Below are 25,101 nucleotides of genomic sequence, written 5' to 3'. Positions count from 1 at the left end.
CCCTCGCAGTGATGTTTCCGATCCCCTGTCCATGCTACATGCAGCCATCCCTTTGAAGTTGAAAAACATGTAAACGATAAACATCCGGGCCCCATTGCACAAATGTGCGATCGTAATAGCTATGATGATCATAAGACGATGCTGGTGCAAGTGTGTGTTACAATCACTTTAGCTCCAAGATCGCTCTGCGGAACTGAGCCCTGTATGGTTGTTTTGTCGACAGCCGGACCATGTGAATAAGAACACACATGGGGTGTCAATTCTTTGATTTCGATTTGTTTTCAAGAAGGTCGATAAATCACTGCAAACCATAAATTTTGACAATCATCTTGCATCACACAGTTGTTAGTGTTTATTCCTAGCCATTTTTTTGTTTGAAAACGAAAATCGTACACATGCAAATTTCACGTCATACACCAATCATCTTTCAAGAGCGATTCCCTTTACAAACAACTATGGTCATAAGGAAGTGCTAGAGGTGATGCACTCTCAAAATATTCACTATTATCATATGAAGATTGGCTGAATAAATTATAAATGAAGTTTCACTAATTTAAATTTAATAAGAGGTAAGTTTGTCCAACAAACAATGCTTACCTAGGGCAACAGCAAAATGGTCAATATTTTGTCAGACAATAGCTCTTTTCCTGATAGTGAAGCATAATGCCGATCAATGTAAGTTAGGACAATTACAAGTCATGATACAGGAGACATATATTGGTAAAACAGAGTAGGGCCCAACTCACTCTGTGTGAGGAGAAACAGACCATACACTGGACTACCTACTGATATGTCAGGGTTTAACAGTGACCATATTACCGGCAAAAGTGCGCCTGTTCAAGTCCTTGATGTGGCTGTACATGGATTCAAATATTTCCCTGGGACCCGCAGAGGTGCGTGCGTAGACTGATAGGCGAGGTACAGGAAAAATGGCTGCAAACAAGAAAAAACCATGATGAGCCTACAAGAACATTACCATTGTCAAAGTAGTGTGGGTGAGTTCAAATTTAACATCACATGAGCTTCATAGTCTATTTCTGCTTTCATATATAGCAACGTGACCAGTTAACACATGTACACAAGTATATTATATACACAAAGTCACACTTGAGCAAATTTTATTTTTAAAAATAAATAAAAACATGTGCTATAACAATATCATTTATGTTTTTGGTTGTTGTACCACATTTGATGGCCATCCTCTAAACAGTCTTCAAGGATGACATACATGTACATACATCGCACACATGTCCTTGGTGATTTCTCACGTCAAGAGATGGTATAACTCTACCTTGGACCACCAGGAGTCCAGATCCTAAATCCTATGTTTGGGACATTATGAGATACAAAAATATTGATGTATTAGAACAAGCCCTTAATGAAGAATAGAAATTACAATACCACAACGTCACATTCAACATCTGATACAAAATCAGTCAGGAGGGCCAGGGATGTTATTACTTTATGTGATTTTTTGAGGATTGTACATCCAAATCTTTGAAAATGAGCGCACTTTGTTATACTGCACGTCATACGACATTGACTACAAAATGAGTCAATCCCTTTCCATGTTTCCTCTCAAGGGCGGTGGGGTAGCCTAGTGGTTAAAGCGTTAATCGTCACGCCGAAGACCCGGGTCGAATCCCCACATGGGTACAATGTGTGAAGCCCATTTCTGGTGTCCCCGCCGTGATGTTGCTGGAATATTGCTAAAAACGGCGTAAAAACCAAACTCAGTCAGTCAGTCCTTCTCAATAAGCTACTGTTTTCATGCTTTTTTTAATTAAGATTTGCCATTTAGTATTCGCTGAAAGTCAATGTATCCAGACAGTAAGTTAAACTGAGGTTTGATAACTTCCTTTGCTATGGTTAATGGTAACATATTGATACTATGAAGAATATGGGATGCTTGCAATACTTTGTTCCATGTGTATATGCCTTTCAACACAAGTAATACACATCAGAGGCAAGTAATACATTAAAATGTGAAGACAATGAAGTTGACACAGTACTCCAAAACTGGCGGACAAGGGCACCACATTTCAGACATTATTTTCAAGATGTGGTCATGTGCATATAGCTCAGTGTCACAAATCAGTTGAAGTTAAGCAATGCTGAGCATGGAGAGTCCTTGGATGGGTGGCCGTGTTCGACTCCTGAGAGTTCTGGGACTTCAGTCTTACCCCACAACGAATCGCATGTGACACATGTGGTCTCACCTCAGGCAAGTGGGTTTTGTTAAAACAATGCCTCTGTTCACCCAGCAGAAAAGGGTACCTGGTATGATACGATGGTAGTATGAATTTGAACCTTGAGCGCCTGACAGGCGACAGGTTGCATTCTCCAAAGGGAGTGTTCTGTACTTGTTGACCAGGGGTGATAGTGAGCTGCTTTGAGCATGCAATGCATGGATAAATGCACAAAATAAATGGACTATTATTATTATTATTATTTTTTTTATGTTGACAAGAAACATTCTCGATGGAACTTGCACCTACTTTAGACTCATCATGATCCTTGATCACACTGATAGCCCTCTCCCGTAAACAGAGACGTTGAATAGTGGCCGGTCTCATTGAAAACTGGGGTTGTATTGTTACGTAGGTCAAGGCCACAAAGATTATATCTGGAATCGTGGCCGTCGCAAGTGCTGTGTGTGAGGTAGCCCTCGCTGCCTGTCAGATAGCCTGCAAGTTGTTATATATTAGATATATAAAGGGTTAAGTCAAATAAAAATGTGATGTTTGGTAAATAAATTGATATACTAAAATCATGTGGATTTGTTAAAACATGAAATTATATACAAGAGGAGTGAAGGAGGAGCGAGCCTCGTGAGTGAGTGAGTGGTTTTACACCGCTTTAGGCAATATTCCAGCAATATCACGACGGGACACCAGAAATGAATTTCAATTGCTTCCAGCTTCAAGATGATATGCGGTAATCACAGTTTTCATTTATTTCACAGATATCATCAGTAGCCACACTCTACAATTTAGGACCCATGAAAATCTGTGTTAGAATGGGTCTTCAGCAAACCTTGATGTCATAGCCGGTGACAAATAGGATTGGGTGGTTGACTTGGTTAACAGACCATCACATTCATATTGTGTTGATGCTCATGATGTCACTCACTGGATTGTCTGGTCCACACGACTATTTCCACACTGACACGATACAGCTGGATATATTGCTGATTGCCACAAACAAATAACAAACAAAACAAAACAAACAGTTGACATCTTTCCTCACCATAGTATGAATCAAATCTCGATTGGTAGGCAGGTAGGCATCCTTGTAGAAGCCCAGATGCCATTTGCCGACAGCGTGGTGAAGTAGCCGGCCTGTTTGATCTTGTCTGCTACTGTGGGGACTGTCTAGCGGGAGGCCATTGGGCTGAGCGTCCCAGATGATGCCGTGTTGTAAACCAGTGTGAATCTGAAAACAGACAAAAACAGATGGCCAGGCTCACTAACACGACTGCATATCCCAGTTGTGTAGATCAATGTTCATGACGCTGATCACTGGATTGTCTGGTCCAGACTTGATTATTTACAGAACACCGTAATGTGGCTTAATTATTGCTCGGTGCATGCGGTGTTAAATATGACGATAGATAAACATCACAGTGTTTTACCGACAAAATATAGAGAAACTATACACCTGAAATAGATCTGAACCCCAAAATGATAATGTTATGAAAACAATCTTATTAGCCTGAAAATATTTGCTGAAACACTGCAACCATATGGTCCAAATCACAACCTTGATACCTTCATCAAACCAGGGCTACTCTACAACACGTTATATAGTCTCCCTGATCAAACACATCAAGTACCAATCCTTGTTTGTTTCCTTTTCTCCTCTCCAGTATTTCATATGAACACAATAATCAAGAAATCAGGCAGATTAAATCCACTGTACTCCCCTGAAGTGAGTTGTACAGTGAAATTATGGAAGCTAATGAATTTGAAACAAGCATGTTTGTAACATCCAGCTGATAATTCTGTTCAGACAATGAAAACAATCCATGTACAGACATTCGTGTCTGAACGTCTTCAGTCAGTCACTCAGTTCTGATTCAAACAAAGAAATAGAAACTGTGATCATGAGGATAAATAGGTCTCACAGACCCTGAACCGCATTATTTTTCATTCTGCCAAGCTTCTGCAATACTAAAGCCATAAGTGAAGCAAGCGACAAGTTGCCCTGAAAAGCTGTGCATAATTTATGGTTAGTGTGTGTGTGTGTGTGTGTGTGTGTGAGAGAGAGAGTGTGAGAGTGTGTGTGTGTGTGAGTGAGTGAGAGAGTGATGATGATTTTTATGGAGAAGCATGCACAATATGAATGACCCCTTTAAATTTTATGTTCAAAGTAAGTGACACACCCTACCTGCGTACAAAACTCAATTCCCGGCCCACCTAATTTATAAGCAAATGTTTTTTAATATTGTTATGCACAAAATTGCACAGGCACGCACGCACGCACGAACACACACACACACACGAACACACACACACACACGAACACACACACACGAACACACACACACACACACACACACACACACACACACACACACACACACACACACACACACACACACCGTACATGTGTACAAAATTATTGGTGACCCCGTACCTGACATGTTCCTGGGTTGTCGTCTGCACGCTTTATAACCAGTAAGGGTATGACTGACTCACCTGGTACCTCCCTGACATGAACTGGGACCGTGTTGGGGTGCAGATAGGCTGGACATAGTAGTTTTCCAGCTTCACGCCAGCCGCGGCTAACTTGTCAAGATTTGGTGTTTTAATTTCCGACTTGTGATACCCGATATCATGGAATCCGTAATCGTCAGCGAGGATGAAAATAATGTTCGGGTGACTTGACTTCGCTGACAAAACAGTGCAACATGCACATAATAAGAACTCTGCAAGATGCATGGCTGTCACAAAACGCGTTCAAGATCCCGAATGTGTCGAACGCCTACATTCAACTAGATCAGTCTTCGATGCAGTTCACTTATGATAACGTTTGATCATGCGTGACTTGTGCTACTACAAAATGTACTTGAGTAATGAGTATGGCAACCGCGGGACTTATGTGAGCGTTGTGCGTTTCTTTATTGTGTTTTTGTTTGTTTGTTGTTTAATGCACTCAGCAATATTCCAGCTAATAGCCTATATGACAGCGGTCCGTCTGTCTAACGTCATAGTTAAGAGTGGGGACGGGTCGTCATGTCAAGAAATGGCAACCATGTTCTCTGAAACAAAGAGGTACAAATATACATGTTTGATATCACGTGCGCTTATTTGGTGGGGTGTTCTAAGGTTGGGCCATTTAGGCCATGAGTCAACCAGGTCTCCGAGAGCCAATCAGTTGTGTCATCTATGGCCAGTTTGGTTGCTGGGGGAAATCATTTCAGAATTCCCACTGGGAGAATTTTGATATCATGAAGAGATTGACTTGGTGTGGGTAAAATAACGCGAAGTTGTGAATCTCTGCTTCGAACAATGTAGTATTACTCTTCTCGTTTTGATTCATGATCTGGAACAGTCAAGACCTCTGCTTGCCATTTAAAGGTTGGATGTGTTACTCATGACATTTACACTTTTCTCAAGTGAAAATTCACAGTGTGAGTCAAACCAAGGATCACATATATTGTAATCCAGAGTTTTCCGGCTGACACATTGTGCTAGGTGATGAAAGACTGCGCCATCGGGGCAGTGATGAAGTACAGGTCACTGAGCCATCGGGGCAGGTGATGAAGTACAGGTCACTGAGCCATCAGGGCAGGCGATGATACAGGTTCACTGAGCCATCGGGGCAGGTGATGAAGAACAGGATCACTGAACCATCGGGTCAGGTGATGAAGTACAGGGTCACTGAGCCACCGCAGCAGGTGATGAAGTACAGCAGGTCACTGAGCCACCACAGCAGGTGGTGAAGTACAGGTTCACTGAGCCATCGGGGCAGGTGATGAAGCACAGGGTCACTGGAGCCACCACAGCAGGTGATGAAGTTACAGGTTCACTGAGCCACCGGGGCAGGTGATGAAGTAAAGGATTACTCAGCCATTGGTATAGATGATGAAGTACAGGTTCACTGAGCCACCGGGGCAGGTGATGAAGTAAAGGATTACTCAGACATTGGTATAGATGGTGAAGTACTGGTTCACTGAGTCACCAGGGCAGGTGATAAAGTACAGGGTCACTGAGGCGCCAGGGCAGGTGATGAAGTACAAGTCACTGAGACACCGGGGCAGGTGATGAAGTAAAGGTTTACTCAGACATTGGTATAGATGATGAAGCTACAGGTTCAATGAGTCACCAGGGCAGGTGATGAAGTACAGGGTCACTGAGGCACAAGGGCATGAGGTGATGAAGTACAGGGTCACTGAGGCACAAGGGCAGGTGATGAAGTACAGGTTTACTTGAGCCACCGTGGCAGGTGATGAAGTACAGGTTCCCTGAGGCACCAGGGCAGGTGATGAAGTACAGGTCACTGAGACACCGGGGGCAGGTGATGAAGTACAGGTTCACTCAGCCCATTGGTATAGATGATGAAGTACAGGTTCACTGAGCCACTGGGGCAGGTTTATTCAATAATTACATGAAACACGTGCTTTTCTGTCGTTATGCTTTTTGCGCTCGTGAGATTTGTTGCTTGCTACTGTATGGGCTTATGACGATGTAATATTGAATGAACACATAATTACTTTTGATGGTGTTTCTTTTGCCCCTGAGTTTATACTGGTGTTCGACGAGCACATTTTAAACAGGGGTATACGTTTATAATTGATGCAGCATATTTAATAATGCGTATATCAGTGCAAAAAGATGCCAGTTTATTAGTTAGTCCATGTCCTTTGAATCCAGTGAGCTGGTGGGATGTGTTGCTAGCTAGTTTATGACCATGAGTTCAGTCAGATAAGTAAGTCCTTGATACGACCTTAGGCAGATATCCCAAGCCAAAATATAGGTCAGACAGCTGATGAAGCAGTCAAAGGGTGATATATGGTATATAAAAAACGCCACACAGAAACATGTTTATTGTTTTCCGTAACACCATAGTCAAAAACGTATCTCTTTCAAAAAGGTTTATGTGTTGGACATTTCGAAATTTGATGCATCAGTGACAAAAGTGATGTCCGATGCAATTCCCTATTTGGCTCGTACCATACGTTGCCAAATTATTTCAGGTGAACAGTTGACTAGACTTTGTATATGTTTATGCTGGGTGCCACCGGTGGGGCAGGATACGCTTACCTTTTCGCGAACACCTATATTTCATAGTGATTTTTAACACATGCTCTGTCATCGTATCGCATGGTGACAATCACTGAATTGTCTGGTCCACACTCGATTTATTTACAAGCAATATCGTACAGCTGTAATACTGCTGAAACAAATGCTCATGATATAGTCCCAATTGTATAATCGCTTTGAACATGCACATTGGATGGACTATAGCGCTATATGAATACCCATATATAACAATAATAATTTCTTATGAATGTGGAATGGGGTTTGTCGCATTTATTTGCAAGTAAATGAATTTTTACCTTATTTGAAAGACATAATCAGGCTATGAACTGGAGCACATAATTTCACCGGGCTGACATCCAAACATGATATTAAAAGTGCATTGATATCCCTTATCAGCCAGACTGGTAGTGTGATGCAAGCCTGGTTATTCCGTCCTTGTCACCTGACCGCCTCTATGTTGACACTTGCACATTACATGCAAATTATCTCATATCATTCCAAAGTGCTCAAGATTAGATCGTTTTGGCACTGTAAGTAAGATTACTTTGTGTCAGCATTTAAATCTAAGTAAGGCACATCACAGCACTGCTTAAACCTGCAAAAATTATAAACAAATCGATGTACATCTTGACATTTCTGTTGATCCACTCTCATGTACAAATTTGAGTACATTTCTATAAAAAATAGATGTATGTCATGCTGTTTTCGTAAGGCCCATTGTCAAGCAGGAATTTATTTCATGAGTGCCACATTTCGATACAGATTCTTGTATCATTGTCAAACAGGAATTTATTTCATGAGTGCCACGTTTCGATACAGATTCTTGTATCATTGTCAAACAGGAATTTATTTCATGAGTGCCACATTTCGATACAGATTCTTGTATCATTGTCAAACAGGAATTTATTTCACGAGTGCCACGTTTCGATACAGATTCTTGTACCATTGTCAAACAGGAATTTATTTCATGAGTGCCACATTTCGATACAGATTCTTGTACCATTGTCAAACAGGAATTTATTTCATGAGTGCCACATTTCGATACAGATTCTTGTACCATTGTCAAACAGGAATTTATTTCATGAGTGCCACATTTCCATACAGATTCTTGTACCGTTGTCAAACAGGAACTTATTTCATGAGTGCCACATTCCGATACAGATTCTTGTACCATTGTCAAACAGGAATTTATGTCATGAGTACAACATTTCGATACAGATTCTTGTACCATTGTCAAACAGGAATTTATTTCACGAGTGCCACGTTTCGATACAGATTCTTGTATTATTGTCAAACAGGAATTTATTTCACGAGTGCCACTGCTTCGATACGGATTCTTGTACCATTGTCAAACAGGAACTTATTTCACGAGTGCCACGTTTCGATACAGATTCTTGTACCATTGTCAAACAGGAATTTATTTCACGAGTGCCACGTTTCGATACAGATTCTTGTACCATTGTCAAACAGGAATTCATTTCACGAGTGCCACGTTTCGATTCAGATTCTTGTACCATTGTCAAACAGGAATTTATTTCACGAGTGCCACGTTTCGATACAGATTCTTGTACCATTGTCAAACAGGAATTTATTTCACGAGTGCCACATTTCCGTACAGATTCTTGTACCATTGTCAAACAGGAATTTATTTCATGAGTGCTACATTTCCATACAGATTCTTGTACCATTGCCAAACAGGAATTTATTTCATGAGTGCCACATTTCGATACAGATTCTTGTACCATTGTCAAACAGGAATTTATGTCATGAGTACAACATTTCGATACAGATTCTTGTACCATTGTCAAACAGGAATTTATTTCACGAGTGCCACATTTCCATACAGATTCTTGTACCATTGTCAAACAGGAATTTATTTTTGATGAGTGCCACATTTCCATACAGATTCTTGTACCATTGTCAAACACGAATTTATTTCACGAGTGCCACATTTCGATACAGATTCTTGTATCATTGTCAAACAGGAATTTATTTCATGAGTGCCACATTTCCATACAGATTCTTGTACCATTGTCAAACAGGAATTTATTTCACGAGTGCCACATTTCGATACAGATTCTTGTACTATTGTCAAACAGGAATTTATTTCACGAGTGCCAAATTTCGATACAGATTCTTGTATCATTTTCAAACAGGAATTTGTTTCATGAGTGCCACATTTCGATACAGATTCTTGTACCATTGTCAAACAGGAATTTATTTCACGAGTGCCACGTTTCGATACAGATTCTTGTACCATTGTCAAACAGGAATTTATTTCACGAGTGCCACGTTTCGATACAGATTCTTGTACCATTGTCAAACAGGAATTTATTTCACGAGTGCCACGTTTCGATACAGATTCTTGTACCATTGTCAAACAGGAATTTATTTCACGAGTGCCACGTTTCGATTCAGATTCTTGTACCATTGTCAAACAGGAATTTATTTCACGAGTGCCACATTTCGATACAGATTCTTGTACCATTGTCAAACAGGAATTTATTTCACGAGTGCCACATTTCGATACAGATTCTTGTACCATTGTCAAGCAGGAATTTATTTCACGAGTGCCACATTTCGATACAGATTTCTGTACCATTGTCAAACAGGAATTTATTTCACGAGTGCCATATTTCGATACAGGTTCTTGTACCATTGTCAAACAGGAATTTATTTCACGAGTGCCACGTTTCGATACAGATTCTTGTACCATTGTCAAGCAGACATTAAGTCACATCCTCGAAATAGAAGAAGCTGTTATCCATATTGCCAGTATTGTACCGGTGCATAATGTTTAAGGAGAGAATTTGTGGTATTGACTTCTTTTATATAAGGAACACAATGTTTCAGGGTATTATCTTTCTACTTTATCACTTCTAAATGCCATTTGAAGGTTCCACCATCCTCTTAGAATTACAGGGGCGGCTGGGTAGCCGAGTGGTTAAAGCGTTCACTCGTCACTCCAAAACCCATGTTCGATTCCCCACATGGGTAGTGTGTGTGAAACCCATGGTTCTGGTGTCGTCGTAACCTCATTCCCACTTAGAATTACAACCCGCGCAGATCCAGGTTAGAAGTCGACTTCAGCAGCCCAATGCTTGTCGTAAGAGTCAACTAACAGGATTGGTCAGGTTCGCTGATGTGCTTGACACAAGTCACCGTATCCCAGTTGCATAGATCTATGCTCATGGTGGTGATCACTGGAATGTCTGTTCCAGAGTTGATCATTTAAAGACTTCAGCCATATAACTTCTACTGAGTATGGTGTTAAACAACAAACATCTTAGAATTACAACTGATAGATGCAGAACAAAACAATATATTGTGGAGTCATTACATGTCACACTGGTCCTGCAAATTGAAATGAACACCAACTTGGTTTGGTCATATTTATTGTCTTTTTTAAAATATTTATTTACACAAGAGTACAAATGCAAGCCCATATAAGGGTATGTGACTAGCAGACTGTTGGCTGAGGATGCTCATGATACACAGCTGTCTACACATCAGAATTATACATGTGTAATATACATGCACCAGGAAATATACACAGTAACACACAGCCAGACAGGAAGTATACCTGTCAAGCAACACATTACCAGCTGATATACATGTACAATGGAATCAATGTGCAACAATGTTCTTTAATGAGGATATTTCTTTTGGCACATTTCTTTTTTATTTAGTAACATTACCCAAGGGAAATTTGACTCATAATATAATGAGTAGCAATCTATGCAATACATTTCACTCCGTAGTAATTATCAGTAGTTATTTATTGTCAATACATTGAACATGCCATATTTAGTGGTTGTACATGTAGCAGTAAAATGCTCAAGATTAGATCATTTGGCGCTGTAAAGAAAGTAACTATGTGTCAGCACTTAAATCTAAGTAAGGCACATCACAGCACTGTTAAACCTGTACCATGGCTTCTTAAAACAAATTATAAACAGGTAGATATACATCTTGACATTTCTGTTGATGTACTGTCATGTACAGTTTCAAATATATCAAAAAATAGATATAGGTCATGCTGTTCTGTTCGAGGACAGGTAGTATAACCAGGAAACAGTTCAACAGTTCAAAACAAACCCGAAGCTTCCAATCTTTTAATCCATAAATGTTGACAGTTTGTTTACAGCAAAGTTTGCAATGTACCAGGAATTGTTTGTACAGAGTGTGGTAAAAACATAGGGTGGGGCCATGAACGCATAAGGAAAAACGTTGATTAGACCTTGCATATTGGAAGCGGTAGAAACTCATTTCGTTTTACGGTGTACAAAGGGAGATAACTCAGCGGTAAAATAAATGAACACCCACAAAAGACAGAGAGAGGGAGACAACTCTTAATTGACTAGAGCCCTTGTTGACGTACTACAATTATTATCAATTTAATGTAATAAAACACATGCTATAGGTACAATTTCAAATATATCAAAAATAAACAATGGTCATGCAAGGTATAAAGGTATGATTATTTGGTTTATAACCCAAATAAAGAATAATTTAATCCATAATTATACACATGCATTATTAGTTAAGTGTGTTTTGGTATAAAAATATTGTCACCATTGCATCTAGTTTTGTGACACTAATGACTAGAGAGCATTACCGTAAGTAAAATATGATTAAAGTATGGTCCACATAAATACTGTTGATAACTAATGACAAGATATTTTATCAGCTCCTGAATAACAAATTTGTGCTATCACCAGAAAGAAGACTTCATGAACTATCATGTCTGAGACTATCCATTATCATGTCTGAGACTAGCCTAGTGGTTAATGCGTTTACTCGTCACGCCGAAGATTTAGGTTCGATTCCCCACATGGGCACAATGTGTGAAGCCTATTTGTGGTGTCCCCCACCGTGATATTGCTGGAATAGTTCTAAAAGCCGCGTAAAACAACACTCACTCACTGAGACTATCCAACGACAGATGGTTCTCTAAGAACAAACTGTTTTTTATGTTAACAATCCATTTCCAATACGATATATCATGAACTCGTGTAGGTTAATAAAACAAGCATTATTGATTGACTTCAACAATCCTATCTATTGACTAGGGAGAATTAAGTGAAATATGTCGACAGCATTGTCTGAACACATGGTTGTCCCTTTCTCTGCATTCCTCCCTCGTAACAAATAGTGAACTGCATCAATATATTAATGAGAGTTTGTTCTATAACATTTTTAATTTTTTGGACGTAAATTGTGCAAAAACAGCACAGATTTGTTCTGATGTTTTGAGTATGATCAGCGTTTCACTGAGGATTTCATGTTATTAGTTAATCAAAACCAGTTTATACTGGGATGTTAACACAATTCAGAGACAACCTGCTCTACTTAAAACAATGACTGTAGAGTTAGTTCTGTTTACTCCCACGGCCCCCACACTCCTCCATGTAGTTTGGGGTCACACTTGGGGTCAGGATCAGGGTACCTGGGGGGTACTGCTGTTTTCTGGTAGTACTCTAGTCGGTCCAGAAGCTTCTTAACAATGTCTGGTTGTGATGCTGACAAGTCATTGTGTTCATTTGGGTCATTTGCGATGTCAAACAGCCAAAGATTCTTCGCCTTATCATCCTTGTCCACAACCGCCTCCTTACTGAGATGTGGCGGTGGAATCCAGCTGCCGTTTCCTGAGGGTGGAGGAGACGGTGTGAGCAAAGACATGAAAGTTGTCTTAAAACTTGCAATGAAACAAGGACTTCTGTTCAAAAGGTCCTTTATTCGAACTACGAGCATGGTAGCCATTACACAGGAGCCAAGGAGATCACTCTACTGGCATACTTTACATTGATGCTACTTGTTAAGAGTATAAATGCTTATAGTGAACCTTTGTTAGTTATTTTCATAAGTACAGGAACATTTCATCCCAGAAGTCATACATAAACTTAAATTTCATCAGTTTTAAAAGCGCTGGAACTGTCTTCCTGAGGTAAGGGAGGTAACTGTCTACAAACGTCCACCCTTGTCAAATTAGGGGCCTGAATTTCACACCTCAACCATAGCCCAACCAGTGGCTATTATAACTTATATTCCTCTTGGCCAATCAGATTCCTTTATTCATATTAATAACCAAAGTAAATAAAATGGTGGCACTGCCCAAAACAGTATGTTCATTAATCAAGATTGTAATAAAACGTGTCCTACCTCACAAAGAGCATTAACTTACTACAGCACCTTGACTAAAATCATGTGTACCCCTTTGTCAAGTGTCAAACAAAACAAGTACTAAAATCTGTACTTTACTGAGAAACTGTAATACCAAATAAAACAAATGTTACAGTATTAATTGAGTGAGTTTAGTTTCACGCCGCTTTTAGCAGTATTCCAGTAATATCACAGCAGGAGACAGTAGAAATGGGCTTCACACATTGTGATTATGTGGGGAATCGAACCTGGATCTTTGGCGTGATGAGCGAACACCTTAACCACTAAGCTACCCTACAGTATTAAGCAGTGAGTGTCCACAAACCTGGATCTCCTGTGATGAGCTTCCAGTCTCCGACTCGTATAGCGGCTCTGATCCGCGTGTCGAAGGTGTTGTTAAAAAGCTTAGCTCCCTTGGGATGTTTCAAGATGTCAATGTTGTGTAGGAGCTCCTTCCTCGGACTGGCTCCACCTTCACTGGAACAATGGCAAATTGATGTAAGACTTTCTCTTGTTTTGTAAGCAAGTAAACATTGCTGTCATTGTGACATATACTACTGAAGAGACCTCCTTTTTCCAAGCATATAAACTGTAAGCAAAAGGTTTCAAATTCATACTTCATAGATGGGAAATTTACCCTAACATGTCTACATTCAACACAGAAATTTAAATCATTTGAACAAGTCAAACCATCAAACAACACACAAACACACAGCACGTCTCAACATTCAAACAGCCATAGGTCCTTTGCTTGAATGACAATATTAAAATTAAGAAATATTTTATCTTCAAAACAAATCCAAATGGAGCCCAGAACAATCCGTATTTTCAGGTGCTGTGAGGCAATTTGGACTTGCCAATTGATCCTAGCCTTGAGCTGGTCTTGTATTTAATTTATTCTCAAGGGTTTTGGAGAGAGACTAGTTCTACGCTATATTTTCACTGATATTGTTGATGATGATGATGATTTGGATATTTTGCATGTGCTTCCCGGCAATATGCATATTTCGCATGTTTTTCAAACTCTACATAGATACTAGCGTACCTGATGGTCTTCCATTGGTCAAATCCATCCAGAGGCTTTGTTCCATTGGTGTTCCCGCCAGCCACACCCACCAATGTTGGGAACCAATCAGAGACATGGATCAGTTGATTATTGACAGTTCCTTTGTTCTTCAGCATATCACCATACACAAAGCCCACTCCATGGAATCCCCCTTCCCATAACGACGCCTTCCACCCCCTCAGTGGCCAGTTGTTTCCCCCATCGTAGATCGTACCGCCATTGTCTGAAACACAAGTACTTTGTTAGGACCCTCATGAATAATTAGTAGACTCGCATAATTCTACCACTTCCTCAAATACAAAACTTCTAGTCTTCAAGCTTAAATAAACCCACAAACAACCTATGCTTGTCATAAAACTAACGTGATGATCGAGGTGTGTTGGGGGAAAGGGGGTTTAGGCTCTCTAACTTCGTTGTCACATGTCATTGTATCCCATTGTATGAGATCTATGCTCATAGTGTTGATCACTCGATTGTCTGGTTCTAGATTGTTCTGACTCGATTATTTACAGACCGCTACCATACAGCTGGAATATTGTGGAGGGCAGTATTAAGCAACAAACAAAAGTCAAACTTAAAGGTCACATGCAACGTAAAACACAACTTTGCAGATTCTGATACCTTTTCGGTTTGGACTTACCGAAACAAATCATCAAAATGCAAATTCCAACCGCGCGAAATCGGAGTTCAAACGAATCACTAATTTCCCCAGTGTGAGCTATTTTTCTAATGTCTTGTTGATATTTCACAGGCGCGGGCTTTTATATGTTATGACAGTAGATTACCGATTTAACTGTTTATATAATTTCATTTGTCTATTTCACCACACGTTCTTCTTACGGAGTCACTTTCTCAGTTCGATACTTAAAAGCAATGTCATTATTAAGCGTTGACAGAAATTCTAACTGTGATCAGGGATGCTCTACTCCTATATAGTCTCCTGCTGTGATATAAATATGTCGTTGTCACAGACAAAACTCAATGTCTGTTTTATTGACACCTATGTGTCTGCCTGCCTGTCTGCTAATGACAATATTCAATACACAAGTTCTATCACTGACCTCATGCAATTTGAACTTAACACCTATCAAGCTATACACCATAAATAAAACGCATTGATTTATGGCCCGAGTTCGGTCTCTGTCACATTAAGTAATTACACAGTCAGGCAGGTGTGATACTTGTACACATGACATGTTATGGTGTCTGTTGATTGCAAAATGTTATACACAAAAAATGAGCATGTATTTATGAAACCCAACATCTCTTTATATACACACACAATGAGCTGTGAGGGCATCGGCAAATGAACCAGCCGTTACACTTGAGTGTACACCCACCCGCTCTGACTGGGTTCGGTATCCCGGCTGCCTCGTTTCTGGGGAAGTAAACGCAAGTACAAAATATTGCACTTTTGATTTGCGATTGTATGCTTATAATTTTGTTTATATGTTTTTTCATAATCAGCAATGTATATTATGTGTCATGAATAAGTGATAATTGTGTTTTAATTATGTTTGATTTTTTGGTTGCATGTGACCTTTAACCATAGCCCGTGAAAATCTTTTTCTAGCTAATCTTACTGACCTACTTAAATCTGACCTACTTAAGTCAGAATGGAAGAGAAGTTTTATGAGACTTGAGGGAAATTTAGCTAGACCTACTCAGAGGTTCACATTCAGTCCAAGTCCTGACGTAGATTACAGTAGAAATTCCAAGTTTGAATATAAACTTACCAGTACCTCAGAATTTACTTACCTGTGGAGAAGACAATGAGGGTATTCTCAAGCTGGCCAGTAGCATTGAGAGCTGCAGTGATGTTTCCGATCCCCTCGTCCATACATGCAGCCATCCCTTGAAGTTGAAAACATGTAAACGATAAACATCTGGGCCCCATTGCACAATGCGATCGTAATATCTATGATGATCATAAGTCGATGCTGAGGTATGTGTGTTACAATCACTTTAGCTCCAAGATCGTTTCGTGGAACTGGGCCCTGTATGGTTGTTTTGGTCGACAGCCGGACCATGTGAATAAGAACACACATGGGGTGTCATTCTTGATTTTGACGGTTTTCAAAAAGGTCGATAAATCACTGTCGACCATTATTTTGACAATTGTCTTGCATCACACAGTTGTTAGTGTTTGTTCCTAGCCATTTTTTTGTTTGAAAACGAAAATCGTACACATGCAAATTTCACGTCATACACCAATCATCTTTAAAGAGCAATTACTGTACAAACAACTATGGTCATAAGGAAGTGCAAGTGGTGATGCACTCTCAAAACATTCACTATTATCATATGAAGTTTGGCTGACTTAATAATATATCAAGTTTCACTAATTTTCTTTAATAAGAGGTAAGTTTGTCCTACAAACAATGCTTACCTAGGGCTACAGCAAAATGGTCAATATTTTGTCAGATCAACTCTTTTCCTAATGGTGAAGCATACTGCCGATCAAGGAAAGTTAGAAAATGTCATGATATAGCAGACATATTGGTAAAAACAGATTAGCACCCAAGTCACTCTGTGTGAGGAGAAAGAGGCCATACACTGGACTACCTACTGAATATGTCAGGTTTAACAGTGACTATATTACCGGCAAAACTGCGCCTGTTCAAGTCCTTGATGTGGCTGTACGGATTCAAATATTTTCCTGGGACCTGCAGAGGTGCGTGCGTAGACTGATAGGCGAGGTACAGGAAAAATGGCTGCAAACAAGAAACAAAAACATGATGAGCCTACAATTAAATCACCACTATCAAAGTAGTGGGTGAGTTCAAATTTAACATCATATGAGCTATAGTCTATTTCAGCTAAATAACTACAAGACCAAGTTAACACATGTACACAAGTATTTTATATACACAAAGTCACACTTGAAAGCAAATTTAAAACATGTGCTTTAACAATATCATTTATATATGTTTTTTGGTTGTTGTACCACATTTGATGGCCATCCTCTAAACAGTCTTCAAGGATGACACTTGCCATGCCACATCGTACGCATGTCCTTAGTGATTTCTCACGTCAAGAGATGGTAGCAACTCTACCTTGGACCACCAGGTGTCCAGATCCTAAATCCCATGTTTGGGACATTATGAGATACAAAATATTGTTGTATTAGAACAAGCCCTCCATGAAGAATAGAACACAATACCACAACGTCAAATTCAACATCTGATACAATCAGTCAAGAGGGTCAGGGATGTTATTACTTATGTGATTTTATGAGGATTGTATATCCAAATCTTGAAAATGAGCGCACTTGTTAACGTCATACGACATTGGACTACAAAATGAGTCAATCCTTTTCCATGTTTCCTTCTCTCAAGGGGCGGTGGGGTAGCCTAGTGGATAAAGCGTTGGCTCGTCACGCCGAAGACCCGGGGTCGAATCCCCACATGGGTACAATGTGTGAAGCCCATTTCTGGTGTCCCCCGCCGTGATGTTGCTGGAATATTGCTAAAAGGGGCGTAAAACCAAACTCAGTCAGTCATTCCTTCTCTCAATAAGCTACTGGTTTTCATGCTTTTTTAATTAAGATTTGCAATTTGATTATTCGCTGAAAGTCAATGTATCCAGACAGTAAGTTAAACTGAGGTTTGGATAAATTCCTTTGCTATGGTTAATGGTAACATATTGATACTATGAAGAATATGGGATGTTGCAATACTTTGTTCCATGTGTATATGCCTTTCAACACAAGTAATACACGTCAGAGGAAAGTAATACAATAAAATTTGAAGACAATGAAGTTGACACAGTACCTAAACTGGCGGACAAGGGCACCGCACAGACATTATTTTCAAGATGTGGTCATGTGCATAGAGCTCAGGTCACAAATCAGTTGAAGTTAAGCAATGCTGAGCATGGAGAGTCCTTGGATGGGTGACCGTGTTCTACTCCTGAGAGTTCTAGGACTTCAGTCTTACCCCACAACGAAACGCATGTGATACATGTAGTCTCACCTTAGGCAAGTTGGTTTGTTAAAACAATGCCTCTGTTCACCCAGCAGAAAAAGGGTACCTGGTATGATACGATGGTAGTCTGAATTTGAACCTTGAGCGCCTGACAGGCGACAGGTTGTATTCTCCACAGGGAGTGTTCTGTGCTCGTTGACCAGGGGTGATAGTGAGCGCTTTGAGCATGCAATGTGCATGGATAAATGCACAAAATAAATGGACTATTATTATTATTCATTTTTTTATGTTGACATGAAACATTCTCGATGGAACTTGCACCTACTTTAGACTCATCATGATCCTTGATCACACTGATAGCCCTCTCCGTAAACAGATGCGTTGAGTAGTGGCCAGTCTCATTGAAAACTGGGGTTGTATTGTTATGTAGGTCAAGGCCACAAAGATTATATCTGGAATCGTGGCCGTCGCAAGTGCTGTGTGTGAAGTAGTCCTCGCTGCCTGTCAGATAGCCTGCAAGTTGTTATATATTAGATATATAAAGGGTTAAGTCAAATACAAATGTGATGTTTGGTAAATAAATTGATGTACTAAAATCATGTGATTTGTTAAAACATGAAATTATGTACAAGAGTGAGTGAAGGAGGCAGCGAGCTGGTGAGTGAGTGAGTGGTTTTACACCGCTTTAGGCAATATTCTAGCAATATCACGACGGGTCACCAGATATGAATTTCAATTGCTTCAACTTCAAGATGATATGCGGTAATCACAGTTTTTCATTTATTTCACAAATATCATCACTAGCCACACCTACAATTTAGACCCATGAAAATCTGTGTTAGAATGGGTCTTCAGCAAACCTTGATGTCATAGCCGGTGACAAATAGGATTGGGTGGTTGACTTGGTTAACAGACCATCACATTCATATTGTTTTGATGCTCATGATGTCACTCACTGGATTGTCTGGTCCATACACGACTATTTCCACACTGACACGATACAGCTGGATATATTGCTGATTGCCACAAACAAATAACAAACAAAACAAAACAAACAGTTGACATCTTTCCTCACCATAGTATGAATCAAATCCCCGATTGGTAGGCAGGTAGGCATCCTTGTAGAAGCCCAGATGCCATTTGCCGACAGCATGGGTGGAGTAGCCGGCCTGTTTGATCTTGTCGGCTACTGTGGGACTATCCGAGGAAGGCCATTGGGCTGAGCGTCCCAGATGATACCGTGTTGTAAACCAGTGTGAATCTGAAAACAGACAAAACAGATGGCCAGGTTCACTAACACGACTGCATATCCCAGTTATGTAGATCAATGTTCATGACGCTGATCACTTGATTGTCTGGTCCAAACTTGATTATTTACAGAACACCATAATGTAGCTTAATTATTGCTCGGTGCATGCGGTGTTAAATGTAAATAAACATGACAGTGTTTTACCGACAAAATATAGAGAAACTATACACCTGAAATAGGATTCGAACCCCAAATGATAATGTTATGAAAACAATCTTACTAGCCTGAAAATATTTGCTGAAACACTGCAACCTTAAGGTCCAAATCACAACCTTGATACCTTCATCAAACCAGGGCTACTCTACAACACGTTATATAATCTCCCTGATCAAACACATCAAGAACCAATCCTTGTTCGTTTCCTCTTTGAATTACCCTCTTCAGTATTTCATATGAACACAATAATCAAGAAATCATGCAGAGTTGGTACCCCCGCGGGTGTACAGTGAAATTATGGAAGCTAATTAATTTGAAACAAGCATGTTTGTAACATCCAGCTGATAATTCTGTTCAGACAATGAAAACAATCCATGTACAGACATTCGTGTCTGAACGTCTTCAGTCAGTCACTCAGTTCTGATTCAAACAAAGAAATAGAAACTGTGATCATGAGGATAAATAGAAGGTCTCACAGACCGTGAACGGCATTATTTTCCATTCTGCCAAGCTTCTGCAATGCTAAAGCCATATATAAAGCAAGGGACAAGTTGCCCTGAAAAGCTGTTCATAATTTATGGTTAGTGTGTGTTTGTGTGTTTGTGTGTGTGTGTGTTTGTGTGTGTGTGTGTGTGTGAGAGAGAGAGAGAGAGATATGAAGATCATTTTTATGGAGAAGCATGCACAATATGAATGACCCTTCTAAATTTTATGTACAAAGTAAGTGACACACCCTACCTGCATACAAAACTCAATTCCCGGCCCACCTAATTTATCAGCAAATGTTTTTTAATATTGTTATGTGCAAAACTGCACACGCACGTACGCACGCGCGCACACACACACACACACACCGAACATGTGTACAAATTTATTGGTGCCTCCCTACCTCCCCACCCCACACATGTTCCTGGGTTGTCGTCTGCACACTTTATAACCAGTAAGGGTATGACTGACTCGGACTCACCTGGTACCTCCCTGACATGAACTGGGACCGTGTCGGGGTACAGATAGGCTGGACATAGTAGTTTTCCAGCTTCACGCCAGCCGCGGCTAACTTGTCAAGATTTGGTGTTTTTATCTCCGACTTGTGATACCCGATATCATGGAATCCGTAATCGTCAGCGAGGATGAAAATAATGTTCGGGCGACTTGACTTCGCTGACAAAAGTGCAACATGCACATAATAACAAGAACTCTGCAAGATGCATGGCTGTCCTGCGAAACTGTTCAAGATCCCGAATGTGTCGAACGCTCCAGTCTTTCGGTGCAGTTCACTTGTGATCATGTGACAATGTTGGATCATGTGACTTATGCAAACTCCTCAACAGTGCTACTACAAATGTACTGAGTAATGAGTATGGCAACAGCGGGACTACTGTGAGCGTTGTGCGTTGCTTCATTGTGTTTTTGTTGTTTGTTGTTTAATGCACTCAGCAATATTCCAGCTAATAGCCTATATGACAGCGATCCGTCTGTCTAACGTCATAGTTAAGAGTGGGGACGGGTCATCATGTCCAGAAATGGCAACCATGTTCTCTGAAACAAAAAGAGGTACAAATATACATGTTTGATATCACGTGCGCTTATTTGGTGGGGTGTCCTGGTTGGGCCATTTAGGCCATGAGTCAACCAGGTCTCCTCGAGAGCCAATCAGTTGTATCATCTATGGCCAGTTTGGTTGCTGGGGAAATTATTTCAGAATTCCCACTCTGAGAATTTTGATATCATGTAGAGATTGACTTGGTGTGGGTAAAATAACGCTGCAGATCTGACATCTCTGGTCAGGTGCTTGAACAATCAGAGACCATATAATAGATTATTATATGGTCTCTGGAACAATGTAGTATTACTCTTCTCGTTTTGATTCATGATCTGGAACAGTCAAGACCTCTGCTTGCCATTTAAAGGTTGGATGTGTTACTCATGACATTTACACTTTTCTCAAGTGAAAATTCACAGTGTGAGTCAAACCAAGGATCACATATATTGTAATCCAGAGTTTTCCGGCTGACACATTGTGCTAGGTGATGAAAGACTGCGCCATCGGGGCAGTGATGAAGTACAGGTCACTGAGCCATCGGGGCAGGTGATGAAGTACAGGTCACTGAGCCATCAGGGCAGGCGATGAAGTACAGGTTCACTGAGCCATCGGGGCAGGTGATGAAGAACAGGATCACTGAACCATCGGGTCAGGTGATGAAGTACAGGGTCACTGAGCCACCGCGGCAGGTGATGAAGTACAGCAGGTCACTGAGCCACCACAGCAGGTGGTGAAGTACAGGTTCACTGAGCCATCGGGGCAGGTGATGAAGTACAGGGTCACTGAGCCACCACAGCGGGTGATGAAGTACAGGTTCACTGAGCCACCGGGGCAGGTGATGAAGTAAAGGATTACTCAGCCATTGGTATAGATGATGAAGTTACAGGTTCACTGAGCCATCGGGGCAGGTGATGAAGTAAAGGATTACTCAGACATTGGTATAGATGGTGAAGTACTGGTTCACTGAGTCACCAGGGCAGGTGATAAAGTACAGGGTCACTGAGGCGCCAGGTCAGGAGTGATGAAGTACAAGTCACTGAGACACCGGGGCGGGTGATGAAGTAAAGGTTTACTCCAGACATTGGGTATAGATGATGAAGTACAGGTTCAATGAGTCACCAGGGCAGGTGATGAAGTTTCACAGGGTCACTGAGGCACCAGGGCAGGTGATGAAGTACAGGGTCACTGAGGCACAAGGGCAGGTGATGAAGTACAGGTTTACTGAGCCACCGTGGCAGGTGATGAAGTACAGGTTCACTGAGGCACCAGGGCAGGTGATGAAGTACAGGTCACTGAGACACCGGGGCAGGTGATGAAGTACAGGTTCACTCAGCCCATTGGTATAGATGATGAAGTACAGGTTCACTGAGCCACTGGGGCAGGTTTATTCAATAATTACATGAAACACGTGCTTTTCTGTCGTTATGCTTTTTGCGCTCGTGAGATTTGTTGCTTGCTACTGTATGGGCTTATGACGATGTAATATTGAATGAACACATAATTACTTTTGATGGTGTTTCTTTTGCCCCTGAGTTTATACTGGTGTTCGACGAGCACATTTTAAACAGGGGTATACGTTTATAATTGATGCAGCATATTTAATAATGCGTATATCAGTGCAAAAAGATGCCAGTTTATTAGTTAGTCCATGTCCTTGAATTCAGTGAGCTGGTGAGATGTGTTGCTAGCTAGTTTATGACCATGAGTTCAGTCAGATAAGTAGGTCCTTGATACGACCTTAGGCAGATATCATCCCAAGCCTCAATATAGGTCAGGCAGCTGATGAAGCAGTCAAAGGGTGATATATGGTATATAAAAAACGCCACACAGAAACATGTTTATTGTTTTCCGTAACACCATAGTCAAAAAGGTATCTCTTTCAAAAAGGTTTATGTGTTGGACATTTCGAAATTTGATGCATCAGTGACAAAAGTGATGTCCGATGCAATTCCCTATTTGGCGTGTACCATACGTTGCCAAATTATTTCAGGTGAACAGTTGACTAGACTTTGTATATGTTTATGCTGGGTGCCACCGGTGGGGCAGGATACGCTTACCTTTTCGCGAACACCTATATTTCATAGTGATTTTTAACACATGCTCTGTCATCGTATCGCATGGTGACAATCACTGAATTGTCTGGTCCACACTCGATTTATTTACAAGCAATATCGTACAGCTGTAATACTGCTGAAACAAATGCTCATGATATAGTCCCAATTGTATAATCGCTTTGAGCATGCACATTGGATGGACTATAGCGCTATATGAATACCCATATATAACAATAATAATTTCTTATGAATGTGGAATGGGGTTTGTCGCATTTATTTGCAAGTAAATGAATTTTTACCTTATTTGAAAGACATAATCAGGCTATGAACTGGAGCACACATAATTTCACCGGGCTGACATCCAAACATGATATTAAAAAGTGCATTGATATCCCTTATCAGCCAGACTGGTAGTGTGATGCAAGCCTGGTTATTCCGCCCTTGTCACCTGACCGCCTCTATGTTGACACTTGCACATTACATGCAAATTATCTCATATCATTCCAAAGTGCTCAAGATTAGATCGTTTTGGCACTGTAGTAAGATTACTTTGTGTCAGCATTTAAAATCTAAGTAAGGCACATCACAGCACTGCTTAAACCTGCAAAAATTATAAACAAATCGATGTACATCTTGACATTTCTGTTGATCCACTCTCATGTACAAATTTGAGTACATTTCTATAAAAAATAGATGTATGTCATGCTGTTTTTGTAAGGCCCATTGTCAAGCAGGAATTTATTTCATGAGTGCCACATTTCGATACAGATTCTTGTATCATTGTCAAACAGGAATTTATTTCATGAGTGCCACGTTTCGATACAGATTCTTGTATCATTGTCAAACAGGAATTTATTTCATGAGTGCCACATTTCGATACAGATTCTTGTATCATTGTCAAACAGGAATTTATTTCACGAGTGCCACGTTTCGATACAGATTCTTGTATCATTGTCAAACAGGAATTTATTTCATGAGTGCCACGTTTCGATACAGATTCTTGTACCATTGTCAAACAGGAATTTATTTCATGAGTGCCACATTTCGATACAGATTCTTGTACCATTGTCAAACAGGAATTTATTTCATTAGTGCCACATTTCGATACAGATTCTTGTACCATTGTCAAACAGGAATTTATTTCATGAGTGCCACATTTCCATACAGATTCTTGTACCGTTGTCAAACAGGAATTTATTTCATGAGTGCCACATTCCGATACAGATTCTTGTACCATTGTCAAACAGGAATTTATGTCATGAGTACAACATTCCGATACAGATTCTTGTACCATTGTCAAACAGGAATTTATTTCACGAGTGCCACGTTTCGATACAGATTCTTGTATTATTGTCAAACAGGAATTTATTTCACGAGTGCCACGTTTCGATACGGATTCTTGTACCATTGTCAAACAGGAACTTATTTCACGAGTGCCACGTTTCGATACAGATTCTTGTACCATTGTCAAACAGGAATTTATTTCACGAGTGCCACATTTCGATACAGATTCTTGTACCATTGTCAAACAGGAATTCATTTCACGAGTGCCACGTTTCGATTCAGATTCTTGTACCATTGTCAAACAGGAATTTATTTCACGAGTGCCACGTTTGG

At 40.3% G+C, this 25,101-nt stretch overlaps 2 pseudogenes; both read right to left on the bottom strand.

The window, feature by feature from the left end:
• Window positions 1-2,547: 2,547 nt before the first annotated feature.
• LOC124287869 lies at window positions 2,548-10,036 on the bottom strand (annotated as a pseudogene).
• A 2,391-nt stretch (window positions 10,037-12,427) lies between these two features.
• On the bottom strand, window positions 12,428-21,175 carry LOC124287868 (annotated as a pseudogene).
• Window positions 21,176-25,101: the final 3,926 nt, after the last annotated feature.

Source organism: Haliotis rubra, unplaced genomic scaffold (assembly GCF_003918875.1).
Source record: "Haliotis rubra isolate DU_JTF1 unplaced genomic scaffold, ASM391887v1 Scf407, whole genome shotgun sequence".
NCBI classification, from domain to species: domain Eukaryota; kingdom Metazoa; phylum Mollusca; class Gastropoda; order Lepetellida; family Haliotidae; genus Haliotis; species Haliotis rubra.
Note: the sequence above shows the minus strand (reverse complement) of the source record. Positions and strands in the feature narration are given on the sequence as shown.